Source organism: Pinus tabuliformis, chromosome 5_2, assembly GCF_031772625.1.
Source record: "Pinus tabuliformis cultivar Carrire ecotype Pingquan chromosome 5_2, CPIR1, whole genome shotgun sequence".
NCBI classification, from domain to species: Eukaryota; Viridiplantae; Streptophyta; class Pinopsida; order Pinales; family Pinaceae; genus Pinus; species Pinus tabuliformis.
This window is the reverse complement of record NC_142306.1, coordinates 1036398808-1036411628: the sequence shown is the minus strand read 5'-3', so window position 1 is coordinate 1036411628 and position 12821 is coordinate 1036398808.

The window sequence follows — 12821 nt, the reverse complement described above, 5'->3', positions numbered from 1 at the left end:
ACAATCCTTTTTCGTGGCATAATCCCTTAAGTCCGAAAAAGTATAAAATAATACGAAAGGGATGACTTTTCGATTGCTTTAACGAGCCGACAAAGACAAGTGCTCGATATTTTTGTTTAATAATCCCTCAGGTCCAAAAAGATTAAAATATATGGGAGGGATGGTGTTTCCCTTACTTTAAAGAGCTGGAAAGGCCAATGGCTCGACAATATTTTTATATTTAACGAGTCTAAAAAGAGTTTAAAAGGGACTCATTTTTTAGGAACGAGTGGTATTTTCAGGTAGCAACTGGTTCCAGGTAAGTTTGGAACTTCTCAAAACATGGCAGTGTGAAGAGGGTGGCAATCAGAATCACTCGTCGTAATTGTTCCTCAAAAGGGTAAACAATCAAGTGGAAGCGTACGGTCAGCCAAATGAATGGAGGTGACGGTAGGAACACAACCAAGGTTCAAAAGGGTTGATAGCAAGGTGATCACAAAGGTTATTTACCAAAGGTGGTTTCATTTTTTAATGAGCTTGAACCAAGAGAAACTATGCTCAATGGCAGGTTTATTTTTTAACGAGCTTGAACCTTACGGGAACATTGCTCTTAGGTGGGTTTATTTTTTAACAAGCTTGAACCTTGCGGAAACGTTGCTCATTTTCCTTTTAATGTAAGCTAGGAATGACCAAACTATAAAGCTAAAAAGCTAAAAACACTAAATTGGTTGTTTTTGCTTGCATAAAAAGGTTTGCATGCCCCCAACATAAAAAAAGTCCTCAGTAACCATATGGAAACTTGTTGTGGTTAAGTAGGATGATTTTCTGTCAATACTTAGACAAAACACTTCCTGCACTTTCTCTTCCAAATAGACAAAGGTGAAAGGTCACCCGGACCGATCACATAACTTACAAGGAAACTTATCTCTACATCTGGGTTTGTCTGCAAAATAGACAAGGGTGCATGCCCCCTAAGCTTCGTTACATTCACCAGACTACTTGCGGTAATTAGGTGGATGGAATGAAGGTTCCTTTACGAGATCAAGTGAAAGACTCGACTTGGAACTTTTCTCAGCCTTGTTTCATTTTTTACGAGCTTGACACAAAACAAGGAATTCTGCTCAGATCCTTGGTTTCATTTTTTAACAAGGTTGACACCAGTCAACGATCTATCCTCTGGCGACCCTTGATCACAACTCATAAGGGGTCATGAAGGAAATATCTCGCTCCAATGCCCCCAGTACATATTGTACAACATCACTTAATTGAGTCATGTCAGTCAGATTTTCAACTATGAAAACCTCGCTGTGATCGACACTATCAAAATGGTCAGAGTCCTTCTTAATCTTTGATGATGTAGAAGATATCATATGACAGGTTTCCACTGTGGCCACTTCTGCCAGATTACTTGGAGGTGGGAGGGAAAAAGTACCCATTAAGGAAGGGTCTTTTAGGAGACCTACTCCGATATTTTGAAGCGATTGAGAGCTTCCATGGATCAATGGAATGCTTCCGGTAACTTGTGAACTGTTGGGGAGGAAGGTTAGTTGGTCAATGATTGTAATTCCGCCTTGAAAGGGGAATGCAATCTTTCTAAAATATGTTGAAACAACAGTAGCCATAGCATAAATCTCGGGCCTGCTTAGTAGTATGTTGTAGTCAAGGTTTCCATCAATGACCTCGACTTCAATTTCTACTGTCTTGCCCCCCAGTTCGATTTGCAAGTTACTTAATATCCCATACGGCATGTATGTTCTTCCATCGAACGCTTTTAATGTCATTGATGATCATGACAAGGGTGGTGAGCCTAAAGTTTTCCAGCAACTCATTGACATAATACAGGTAGATGCCCCCTCATCAATGATTGTTCGATGAACAGTTTTGTTGAGGGATTTTACCTATATGAGGAAAGCGAGTTGGGTTGGTAACTGAGGTTCGTATCCTTTATGATTAAATGCCACTAGATTGGAATCCGCTGGATCAATCCCACCTATCGCTGATAACAGAGCTTGCTTTTGGGAGGGGAAATTCTGCAGTACCTCAAGTGTCGACATAGCGGATGGCGATTGGGCTAGATCTTCCACTATATTATAATTTTGTGCTGCTCAAGCACGAGGATTAAACGTCGATTTATGTACTACTCCCTTAGGCGGTTTTATTGTTAATTCAAGAATGATTGGTGGAACAACTTCTGGCGAAGTCATTGTCGAACTACTGGGTTGATCTGTAGCCTTAATGTTCGACCACTGTGGATTTCCATAATCTTTATTCCTTATTGATATCAAAGCATCATTTTGTTGTTTTGAGATGGATAGCATAAGCACTTGGGATGGGGAAGCACGATCACTACAACTAGATTAGTTTCTGGGTTTGGAAACGGATCAGTCAATACTGCTGAGATATTTGAAGTCTTTTTGAAAAACTTCGTGTCCTCAGCTCAATGCGGACAATCTTTCATGTAATGGTCCTCATCGCATATGAAACATGGCTGACTAGGTTTCTTCTTACCAGTAGGGTTTGCAGAAGATTTCTCAGGAGTCGAATCTTCCTGTTTCTTCTTTTTGTTTTTCCCTTTCTTCTTTCCCCTTGGTTTCTTAGGATTTTTGCCTTTGTCAGTTGACACGGCATTAATCTCCGAGGTAAGAGGTTCTTCATCTCGTTTTTTACTAGAAACTGCACGGGCTTTTTTAGATGTAGCCTTTGCGGTTTTCGTGCTTGTGGTACCAATCACGACGTCGTCGGAATGAGAGTCCTTGTTTGATTTAGGAGGGGGAGGAACGAAAAATTTTTGTCTAGGAGCATTAGGAATTTTGTCTTAAAGCGTGCTAGATTGAGTATAGATCAAGTCTAAATATTGTGCACGAGCAATGACTTGCTCTTCAGTGACAACTCCTCCCTTAGCCACATCGTCTGTTTAAAGTTGGTAAGGAGTTATGTCCCTATTTCGTACCTTATAGGTAACTAAAAATGGGTTAAAAAGGTAGTGGCAAGGGTTCTGAAGTTATCAAATGAAGCTTTAGGCAATTCAATATACCATTTTGCTGCTGGACCAGTTAGAGTTTATTGAAAAAGGCGAAGCCTAATCGAATCATCATTCAGGGTGTTGGATGAACACCACAAATGGAATGTCATTACGTGATTCGATGGATCTTCACCTAGATTTCCATTGAATTTAGGAATATCAAAGGGAAGTTTATGAGAAATCCCTGGCCACCAAGGGGCGTAAGCAATTGGATCATTCATCAGCCGGTTTAGATTTGGTAATTCTAGAGTTGCTACAAAGAGCAACTATTGATTTAGGTTAGGCGAAGCATACCCAAGATAAGATGGAATCGCCTGAGTAGCATGTCTTTGCATACCAACATAATGTATATGATGTTGGTAACTTTGATAAGGTTGATGGGCATAACCATTATAGTATGGTTGTTGATAACCATTTTGGAAATGTCGTTGCCCGTTACTTACAAAGCCTTGTTGCTCAGGTCCTTGGTATGATTGTTGGAATTGCAGTTGTTGATATTGTACTAGCCATGGTTGTTGGACCATTTTCTGTTGTCCAATACTGGATGATTGACCAAGATGCGGAGTGATAATACCTGTTTGAGCCTAAGTTGCTCCAGGTAAGGAGGCACTAACCTGAGGTTGTGATTGAATCGCAGAGACGAGAGGCTGTTGTATTGCAACCTGAGAAACTTGAGGTTGACACACAATAGGTAGCACTTTTACTTGCGATACAGTCACAATAGCAGGTGTAGTGGGAATATTCGACACAGGTTGGACTAGTTGCATTGAATATACAACCCTTGGTTGTTGAGGCAGTATTGGTACCCAACCGTTGGATGTAATTCCAGTTTGACTTGAATTTTGTTGTAAACTCCCATATGGTTGTTCTCCAGGGAGGCAATGAAAAGGCATACTGCCCCCCATATGGTGGCAATCTAGTGCTTAAAAGGTAGATCAACCTTTGAAGACATATTGGATCAACTTGTTGAGTTTCAACATAAGAAATACTAGATGAGATTCCGGATGAAGAAATAGGAACAGACCATGTCGTCGAAACAGTCCCTGAGTGGACTCCATCTTGTTGTTGATAACTAGTCGGGACAGATGGTATACCAACAAACATTGTAGGAACGGCAGCAGGAAGTTCCGTCGTAACCATGTCAGTTGACACAGTCCTAGATGTTGATGGTTATTCAAACATATTTAGTCTATCCAAAATATTTCCTAGCGATTCGACAGGAACTTGCGATGAAGGATGATTAAAAGAACTAACTTTTGTAGTAGAAGGATATAAGTGGATCCCAGTTCCAAAATGCACTAGAGTACTAGGTGGAAGATCCTATACTATCTCTTCTATGCAATCAATCTAGGTGGAAGAGGTAGGCCATCAGGTCCGTAAAATATTTCTGGAGCCGAAGAAAGTGTAGCTTTTGCAGTAACAGATACTGGAGGGGTGACACCTTTTGAATTCTGGAACTCAACTTCCAGGCGTTCAGGTAAGTGAACTTTAGTTTTTGGCTCAGCCCTAGATGGAGCTGTTTCAGGAATAGAAGTGTCTACCGTTACACTAGGATTAGTTCTAATGTCCTCTTGTAACTGCAAAACTTTTTCTGTAAAGGTAGATGTACCATAAATGATTGGAGTAACTGTAGCATCTGACAATGTTGAAACATAAGTTTCAAATAGATCAGGTGAATTGGGCTCAGTTAAATGAGACCGTTTTGCCCAGGATGGTTTCGTCTCCAAGGTCAAAGATGGTTGACTCGCTAGTCTCTGCGAATGACGGGGTTTTGATTGACTTTCTTCCACGATTGCAGATTACTTGATCAACTCAAAATTAAAGGGGAAAAAGTTATTCTGATTTAAATAAATTTTAAGACACTTTGACGCAACTTGCTTTTTCAATTTTTAAGAGTCGAGAAAAAGCTAAAGGTGACTCTAGTCGCCTTCAATTTTTAATGAGCCTGAAGTGATAAGTGCTCAGATTGACCTTTTCTTTTAAGGATTTGCAAAAGAATGAAAGTGACTACTCTGGAAATCTAGACAGAGGGATTACCAAACCAATCGCAAAACTGCAAAATACACCTTGGTGATAAATGATAGAGAAATTACCAAGGAATTATGTACGGTAGTCAATCTTCCCGAATGTTGTGTTCAGTGCATTGCGATCAATAGGGCGGCAGACACGACTTTCTAAGGATAAAGGATATCAGCCTATTGTGGTCTCCCAATATATACTCAACGGTACGGGTAGCACAAGTCCGTACTGGCACTTGTCGCATCAAAGAGGAGGAATCACCCAACCTTTGATGAAAACGAGAGTTACCAGGTTTTACGACGCCGGAACACGTCTCTAGCCTAGACTTCTAGATGTGTTGTGTTAGGTTTCAAAGCGTTTTTATGTTCATTGAGATTTATTTTAGAGTTGATCTTGCTTAGAAGTTTGTCTTTCAAGGTTCACCACATGGTGTAGATGTACAATTCCTAAATATGCAATCTAAAATGATAAACAGTCATTTATTTTCTTTTAGCAATGAAAATCCTAGCTACAAAGGAAAGAAGATTATGATTTTTTCTTTCGGCAGAGAGCATAGAGCACACACTAAATGCACTTTCCTAAATCAAATTTCGCATGCAGTCAAAATGAAAATGCACATGCATGTATTTGTTTTCCGCTTCCTTAGTGTGTGAATGCCAAAAGGAAAGCTAATTACAGATCTGAACTATTTTCTTTCAAAGCGACATTTCTAACAATTTTTTTTCAAATCGAAAGGAAGACTAAGACGACACTTTTCAATTTCGAATTGAAAACTATTTTCGACACTTCAAATACTAATAACTCAAATCAAGCACAATGACAAAAGTACAATCAACTATCTAGAAGAGGAAGACTTTACAATACTCTTCTTTTGATTCAAAATGACAATTATGACACTTTCATAAAAAACGACAGTTCGATTAAGCTACTTTCGACAAATGAAGATTGTAAATGATTCACAAATACACAAAAACATTTATAATTCCTAACTAATGGAGGCTGAAATATGTGAAGGAATAAGGTTTCAGCAAGAAGATATTGATCATGAACAACAAAACTACTGAATAAAGCTGAAAACAAGGAGAAAAAACAAAATTTCAATGAGAGAAACAGTATCACTCAATCATCGCACCTGCAACATAGGTAAACAGGGATGCATCTCACCTGCAACACACGGGAGGTGCAATGCATATAGGTTGCCTAGGTATAGACAGTGCGATGGACCAGGGAGCAAAACTGAGCTTGGTTTTTGCTCAAAATTTGCAGCTAAGTTCAGTTATTTAGGCTGAGTTATGATGGATAGTTAAAAAAAAGTATAGGGGTAAGATTTTATAAGGTTTTGAGCTACCACAAGGGCACTTAGAATGCTTGTAATTTAGATGTTCAGTTCATAAACCAACCCGGAGATTGACTGAAGCAAAATTCATCTACTTCGCAATTGCATAGAAAAGGTGTTTCAAAGGCTAGCTGACCAACTTTAGGCTCCGTCTGTAGTTTATAAAGCAAACAATAAACAAACAAAACAAACTATTTGTTCCCCAGCGGAGTCGCCATTTTGTTTTAGGGAAAACTAGTGTCAATTCAAACTGCTAGTCCCACTAAGATGGGTAGCTATCTTAGAAACAAACAATCAAAGCAATTTGAGATTTCCTTTAAGTGTAATAGATAAGAGGGAAGAAAAGAGGACCAACCTGGATCTTCCACTGTGATCCTAGCTTGATTTCTCTTCCCCTTGATAGAATTTTCCACTCCTCTCCTACTTATCCCACTTTAAAGAGTACCTGTAGAGTCAAAGTAACAGCAAACCGTCAAAGCATCTCTATCTAAAACATCATAAACAATGAAGAATCAGAAACACATTGACCATACAATTGCATTCATAAACAATAAGATTCACAAATACACGATTATATGGAGGAAAACTCAAAGAACTTTATTAATAGTGAAAGAGAGGATTACAACCCAACTGTCTGATCCAACATCATCCTCCCAGTGTAGAAGCCCTCTTCACCTCATGAATAAGCAATCACCCAACAATGCAATGTCTCTTCTCACAGATAAACCAACAACACTTCCTTACAAAATACAAAATTCCAGCCTCTAGATCTCTCAGATGAGGGATCCATTTATAGATGTCTTGCAAGGGTGTGAGTCAGCTCTGGGTTTTTGATTAGTGTCATTCCACTGATAGTTCTTGGTTCCACTTGGATATTTCATTGATCTCTTACTCATCCCTGGGTGAATTCAGAGAGGCAAGTGTCACAGGAGAAGTTTCTGGAAGATTCCATGATCATCCACTTAGCAAACTATCTCTGCCATTTGTCTATTCTCGCTCATCGCACCCTACAAAAGGCCATTTCAGTATGCATCGCACCTGGCTAGTGTGGCAACCATTATGCATCGCACCTTGACCATGGAGCAATCAGTATGGTCCAGTTTTGGCCAGTTCTGAGTGGTTTTTCAGGTGGAACTTCTGGGAAATTATGTAATCAGTTGACCATGATCCTTTAGGGTATGAAACAAAACTTTTAGGGACTAAAGAACCCTTAGTTTATGGACATATGAGTTTGGGGTTTCAGTGCCCAAATATGTCTATAACACCTAGGAAGCAACGGACCCCATTGTGTTGAGTGCATCCATGAGATGGGGAAACTTCTATTGAACTTGGTCCCTGGTGAGCCACTTGCCTTGGTGCAAGAGGTAGCCAAATTTGACAACTTGATACAGTTGGATCTTCTATTGGCGAGTGTTCTTGATCTATGTGTCCATGATTTGATCAGTTGTGGCTTGTTCCATGCAGTTTGTTTTTAGCTCTGTTGGTGTGAGTTGTTCTGCAATGTTTGATGTGTCCAATAATGGTGGAAAGTATGGACTAAGGTGGTCAACATTGAACACTAGGTGTAGGCCAATGAATGAGGGAATGCTGAGCTCAAAATAATTGTCTCCCACAACCTTGGTAATGGTGTAAGGCCCATATAGAAGTGGTTTGAGCTTATGATGGGCTCCAGTAAGGCATTCTTTTTGAAAATGCAACCAAACTTTGTTGCCCACATGAAACTTGTGTGGCACCCAATGTTGATCATGTCACTACTTGTACTTGGAATTATCCTTCTCCAATATGCCACGAACCTGTTGGCGGATGTGCTGGATGCATTTAATAAATCTGGCTGGTTTATCAGCCTCAAATAGTACATGTGTGGATTCTGTCTGTGTAGTCGCATGAGGCATGACAACATCATTCAGACACAATGGTTGAAATCCTAGACCCACTTGAAAGTGACTACAACCAGTCAAGCTATGGAGAGCTCTATTATAAATTTGTTGCACATAGGGAAGGATCTCATCCCAGTCTCGTGGATTCTTGGAGTTGTACACGAGGAGTATGTGCACTATCATCTTATTGACGACCTATTTCTGGCCATCAGTTTAGGGATGGAATGCAGTCAACTTGGTGAGCTTGGTGTCCAGTAGTGTCAAGAGGCTTGAATAGAATGTGCTTAGGAACTTCCTATCCCGATCTAATATAATGGTTTATGGGATCCCAAAATGTACCCACACGTGTTCAAATAAGAGTTTGGTAGTGCCCTCTGCTGTGATACTCTTCTTATAGGCCACAAATATAACCATATTAGAAAATTTTCCAAGACCAAAAATACATAGTAATTACCATGATTGGTAGAAGGGAGGCAAGACAGATAGTCCATGGAGATGGATTCCCAAGGCTGGATGGGAGTAGGAAGAGGAGTGTAAAACCTTTTCTTCTTGATGGCTGGCTTGGCAATGGCGCATGCAATGCAGGATCTGATATATTTCCCAACATCCTATCGGAGTTTTGGCCAATAAAAGCACTTTTGTAGTACGACCACAGGTTTCTTGACACAAAAGTGCCATGCGACCCGACTGTTGTGTGCCTCCTAAATCATCTTGGCATGCTTGCTTGAAGGAACACAATGGTGGCATAGGTTGTTGGGTGTGGAGCCTAATTATCTTCTATATTCAAAGGTATCGCCACATAGGACCCCAGTTCGAAATACCGTAAAATATTCACTGCAGGGGGGTCCAGGGGGGTTGGCTGCGACCTTTGGGAGCCCCCCCTTGGCGGGGGGTTTCGGGGGCAGTGCCCCCGAAGCTAAAAACAACTGTAAAATTGCCTTGTAAAAGTATAGTAATTTCTAGTCAATCTGGGCCGTTCATTAGGCGGATGATCTGACAGTAGAAATTATGTTTAGTTTAGGGTTTTTTGCCCTAGAAGGCAACCCCTCTTTTTGTATGAGGGTATTGTATTTGAGGCTGTGTGATAGATGTGTATTTTGTGAGAGAGAAACAGAGAGGTGAGACTGTGAGAGAAAACAAAACATATTACAGCGGATTTGCTGTAGGTTGTGTCTCTTCATTTTGCTGGATAATAGAAAGGAAGGACTGGCTGTTCAGGGTGGACATAGCCCAAACTGGGTGAACCAAGTATATCTGTGTCTCTCTTGTTTTGTGCGTTTTCTGTGTTTATATTTCTGCAATATTTTATGTGTTCCATTGCTCCGTAATATATAATTTTCTAACAACTGGTATCAGAGCCGAAGGTCTATTTGGCTGATAAACTCGTAGGAAAGAAGGGTTCCTGGTTCGAGTGGGAGCAATGGTAGAAGATGGTAAGTTTAGGGTCGAGAAATTTAACGGCAAAAACTTCTCGCTGTGGAAGATGCAAATGGAAGATTATCTGTATCAGAAAGATCTATACCTACCATTGGGCGGAAAATCAAAGATGCCGACGGGTATGACAAACGAAGAATGGAACCTTCTCGATAGAAAGGCACTCGGAACAATACGGTTGTGCCTTGCTGCGTCAGTCGCCTTCAACATTTCGAAGGAAACCACGATAGAGGGTTTGATTGAGACGCTGTCGAAACTATATGAAAAACCCTCGGTCTCAAACAAGGTATTTCTTATGAAACAGTTATTTAATATGAAGATGTCGGAAGGTGGATCTGTTGCAGACCATTTAAATGATTTTAATACAGTTACAAGACAGTTAAGTTCTGTAGGGGTAAACTTTGATGATGAAGTTAGTGCTCTGTTATTCTTGTGCTCATTACCAGAAAGTTGGAATGGTTTGGTAATGGCCATTAGTAACTCCGTTTCTGGATCTAGTACTTTAAAGTTTGATGATGTTGTCGGTGCTATCCTTAGCGAGGAAATGCGACGGAAAAGCTCCGGTGAGACATCGGGAAATGCTTTGAGTGCAAAGTCTAGAGGAAGAAAAATGGAAAGAGGAAAGAGCTCAGGATATCGCAGTAAATCAAGGAAAGGCAGATCCAAGTCCAGATCGGGGATAGTGTGCTGGAAATGTGGAAAGAAAGGACACCTAAAGAAAGACTGTAGATCTTGGAAGGGAAAAGAAGGAGATGCACAACAAGAAAACAATCATGAAGAAAATGTGACAGGTGAGGTGTTATAAGATGCTTTGATTCTTTCTTTCGAAAATATTACTGATTCCTGGGTGGTAGATTCAGGGGCTTCATTCCATGCCACACCTGATAAGAAATACTTTCATGACTATGTTCAAGGAGATTTTGGACAAGTTCGTCTGGGTGATGATAAACCCTGTAAAATCGTTGGAATGGGTAAGGTTCTTGTAAAACAGCAGAATGGAAACCAATGGCTATTAAAGGAGGTAAGGCATGTTCCAGATCTAAAGAAAAATCTGATTTCAACAGGGCAATTAGGCGGTGAAGGTTGTGTGACAACTTTCACAGATAAAGCTTGGAAGGTCACCAAAGGAGCCCTGGTAATAGCAAAAGGCGAAAAGGTTGGTACATTGTATTTATGCAATGGTATTTCTAACTATGTTAATGCTTTAACTTCCAAAGGAGCAGATGCAGCATTATGGCATCATAGGCTTGGACACATGAGTGAAAAGGGGATGAAGATTCTTCACTCAAGGAATTTGTTGCCAGGTTTGAAGAATGTTGATTTGGACTTCTGTGAGAATTGCATTTATGGAAAACAGAAGAGAGTCAGATTTCTCAGAGTTGGGAAAGAAAAGAAGAATGAAAAATTAGAGCTTGTGCATACAGATGTATGGGGACCTGCTCAGGTATCATCTCTCGGTGGCTCTCATTATTATGTTACTTTTATTGATGATGCAACTAGAAAAACTTGGATTTATTGTATTAAGAATAAGTCTGATGTATTTGATACTTTCAAGAAATGGATAGCTTTGGTTGAGATTGAGACAGGAAAGAAATTGAAGTGTCTTAGATTAGACAATGGAAGTGAATATTGCAGCAAAGAGTTTGATAGGTACTGTTCAGAGCATGGAATTCGCAGAGAGAAGACAGTTCCAAGAACACCACAAGAAAATGGTGTGTCAGAAAGGATGAACAGAACAATCATGGAGCATGCAAGGTGCATGAGATTGCATGCAGGATTTCCTTTACAGTTTTGGGCAGATGCTTTAGATACTGCTGTTTATCTAATAAACAGAGGGCCTTCAAGTTCCTTGGATGGTGGTGTTCCAGAGGAAGCATGGACAGGTAAAAAGGTAAACTACTCTATTTTAAAGCTTTTTGGTTGTGAGGCCTTTGTCCATATTGATAAAGAAAATAGAACAAAGCTTGAGGCAAAGTCAAAGAAATGTACCTTTATTGGATATGGTGTTAATGATTTTGGTTATCGCTTATATGATTACGAAAATCACAAAATCATTAGGAGCAGAGACGTAATATTCAATGAAAAGGTCTTGTATAAGAATCAGTTGCAGGAAAAGAAACAGGAAAAGGAAAACAAGGAATACGCAGTTCTTGATGAAATCACTAAAAAAGTAAAGGTGCCTGAAAATAATAATAATCAACAACCACAACAACAGCAACCACCACAACAACAACAGGCACCCCAAACACCTGAAAGTGGTGTTAGAAGATCTACCAGGATAAGTAGACCCCCTGAACGATACTCTCCTTCATTATATTATTTATTGTTGACTGATTCCGGTGAACCCGAATGTTATAAAGAAGCAATGCAGGTTGAAAGCAGGAAGAAGTGGGAGGTAGCCATGGAAGAAGAGATGGACTCCTTAATGCATAACCAGACTTGGGATTTAGTCAGGTTGCCTGTAGGAAAAACTACATTGAAGAATAAATGGGTTTACAGGCTGAAGGAAGAAGATGGAGGAAAACAGAGGTATAAAGCTAGACTTGTGGTGAAGGGGTTTGCACAGAAGAAAGGTATTGATTTTGATGAAATATTTTCTCCTGTTGTTAAAATGACTTCAATCAGAACTATTTTAAGTCTTGTAGCAGCTGAAGATTTGCATCTTGAGCAGTTAGATGTAAAGACAACCTTTCTCCATGGGGATTTGGAGGAAGAGATATATATGCAGCAACCACAAGGATATGAGGTGAAAGGGAAGGAGAAACTAGTGTGCAGGTTGAAGAAGAGCTTGTATGGCTTAAAACAGGCTCCAAGGCAGTGGTATCTAAAATTTGACAAGTTTATGTCTGAACAAGGTTATACTAGATGTCACTCTAATCATTGTGTTTATTTGAAAAAGCAAAATTATGGCAGCTATATTATATTGTTATTGTATGTAGATGACATGCTTGTTGCAGGATCTAACATGCAGGAAATAAATGTGCTCAAAAGAAAATTGGCAAATTCATTTGCAATGAAGGATTTGGGAGCCGCAAAACAAATCCTTGGTATGAGAATAACTAGAGACAGGGAAAATTGTAAATTAGCATTGTCTCAGAATGAGTACATACAAAAGGTGTTGAAAAGATTTAACATGCACAATGCAAAACCAGTT